Source organism: Cupressus sempervirens, chromosome 7, assembly GCF_028749045.1.
Source record: "Cupressus sempervirens isolate cs-2001-9-10 chromosome 7, ASM2874904v1, whole genome shotgun sequence".
Taxonomy (NCBI): Eukaryota; Viridiplantae; Streptophyta; class Pinopsida; order Cupressales; family Cupressaceae; genus Cupressus; species Cupressus sempervirens.
The window spans coordinates 260,931,586-260,934,594 of NC_143124.1; positions in this window are offsets into that span (position 1 = coordinate 260,931,586).

Here is a 3,009-nt window from a genome sequence, read left to right on the forward strand (position 1 = left end):
ATTGAAGAAGTATGATTTTGAAGAAAATATTGAAGAAAGATTTTGAAGCAAGATTTGAAGAAATATTTGAAGTAGAATTTTGAAGTAAGATTCAATGATTTAATCATCATGCCCCCTTGGGAGAAAAATTGAAAGATGATATGTTAACAATGTTGATGTAGAGAAAAAAATTGTGATTTTTATCTCGAAAATAGACTCAAGATTATCGAATTTAGAAAAGGTGATAAAATGTAAGTCATGGTGAATATTCCACCCCTTGTTTTGGAAAAGGAAATTCAAAGAGTGATGAGATCTATGTGGAGTACAAAGCTAAGAGAAAATGCAAACCTAAAGTGAATGCAATCTTAAGACTTTTCTTACTAAACTCGTAAGTTCATCATAGAGAAATATGATATAGTACAATCACCACTGGTTCCACCATGGAAATATGAATACTTTATCATTACTAGTCAATATTTACATGAAAAAATAAATATTTACAATAATTACAAAATATACGATAATTACAAAATTGTCGTAGTAAAACACCACAGTCAGAAAATAAAGAAAAAGTTCATGTTTTCATCCTAGCTTCTCTAGTGTCAGACATCATTGAGTTGCTAGAAAAATCATGATTGGAAAAAGTAAAAATCACGTAATCTTTGTGTGCATGATTTTTTGAAGAACAATTATGTACAATAGTATGAAATTATTGTCATAGAGAAAATAAAGCTAGTGATAGAATAGTGTGTGTTTGTCAGCAAGTGTAGATAACAAAGTAATTGTAGCAAATAGTTGAACTTTTGTCTATTGTGATGAGATTTTTGGATGCACATAGGATTTTACCAAGTAAAGATTGGATAAATCATTGTTGTAAAGAATCTTACAAATTGCATTGCATGTGATGTTTTTGTCACAGTGTGTTAGTTTTTGTCTTGTTTGGAGGACAAACATGAGTGCACATGGGAAGTTTCTTTTAGAAGAAACAAGAGTGCAATGCAATTATCAAAAGGCATTATGTTTGATTTCCTAGCAAGATTAAGTTATCAATTATGTGTTTTGATGTATCTTACCTACCATAGATTTGATTGGCATTATGGTGCATCATAGAAAAATATGACTTGTCCATAAATAAGTGAGTGAGTTTTATTCAGTTGATTCATAGTGTATTGAAAGCATCAAAAGACTCCAAAAATAAATGAGAATATAGTAGTATTTTTGAGAAAAAATAGCCATGGCATGATCACAAGAAAAATCACAACAAGAGCATGAGATAGGAGAAGCAAAGCTTGGATGATGGGTGGACAATCATAGTGAGAGTGTGGCAGAAAAAATGAAGTGGAGAAGACATAGAAGAGAAAAGTGTAGCTAATCAGAAGCAAGTGGAGCATCTTCTCAGTAAAATGTGCATCGATGTGAATGGGAAGCCATAGAGGCAAGTCAAGGTAAACTACCCCAAGAGCCAATAGAAGAAAATGCGGAGGATCCTACCCTACTATAGATGTTACCTAAAAGTAAACCATAGATCACAAGGAAAAATGAGAAAGTGGAGGAGACTAAATCTCTATCTAATGGGACACAACTAGAAGATAAGAATGTGCATGTTTGCTTTATTGATAGCTGAAAAGAAGATCAAATGCCTATGGAAGAGGCTACCCTAGTCATTGAGAAAGGAAATATGGTGAAGCCAATGGTATCACCATTTTGGCATGGAAAGAACATCCTGGGGGGAATGATTTACTTGTCTATGGAGGAGAGACAAGTGATCCTATCACATCTTCATTTCATCCCTTTAAAAAAATGCATCCTGGTGTTGTCCCACAACTAGTTCATGATACAGTTGTGGTGATGGAAATGGAGTTGAAGAAAGTGCTAGAGGCTGAGATAGAGTGAGCTAATAATGTGGAGAAAGACATAGAGTTCTTTCAAGGGTTGATTGAGAGATCCCAAGAAGATGGAGCACACAAGGAAGTGAAATAGGTAGAAGCAATGCTGGCAACAAAATGAGCATGAGTAGAGACTATAGAGGTATCTCTGGCTATAGAATAAGCATTGGTGAACAAAAACACAATGAAATGCTATTGTTATGAGCTCAAGTGGAAGCATTCAAAGAAACTATGGAAAAGACTAATTCCATAGCATACTAGTCATAAGAGAAACTAAATGTTGCAAATGCAAGGATCACCCACTTCATGAATTAGATGCATGAAGTGAAACATGAGAGGAAGTCCTAGAAAATAAATGCAAATACATATAAGGAAGAATGAGACATCACTCAATAGGTGACAATGCTAGTTTGGGCAGCAAGACTATAATCAAATATGAATGAAGTCTAAGAGTGATAAGAGAAGCTTGCACAAGAGGTAGCATACTACATGGGATAGTATCATTAGGCAGTCCCTCTAGAGCTCAGGAGAGGAATATCATTCTTACATAGGACATTTATGACATAGATGAATACTATGTTAAGTCATGGCCATATCCTAATTCCTATGGATACAATCTGGGAAGGTGCAAGACTGACACCATGAGCTTCATCTTTTGGGACTGCACAAGTGGGATTGCCTCCTATTAGAATTCAAATATCTAGCCTCCATGAGGAGGAGCTCAATGAGCATTTGTTTTATGTTTTGGCTTTGTGTGTTTGTAATCGATGCTTGTTATTAATAAAATGCATATTTTTTTGTTTTCCAAACATTGTCTCATATGTCTATCATGTTATGAAAGTGTTTTTGACTTGTAACATTTAATTAGTTAAGAATATCAACTTGGGACCTCATCGATGTTTTCATATAAGCTTGGTCGAGCTACAAAAATCTATCCCAAAGGAGAAAAAAATATAAATGGACACTAGATGGATATGAAAATATTGGATCATCAGATTTAATATTCTTAGCATTTTAAATTTGATGATAGTAAAATGAATGTTTAGAAATTTTTGAATTCTGTGAATGTTTTTGGGATTTTTGAAAATTTTGAATTTTGTTTTTGATTTGTTCAAAATAGTTAAATATAAATTCAATATAAGGC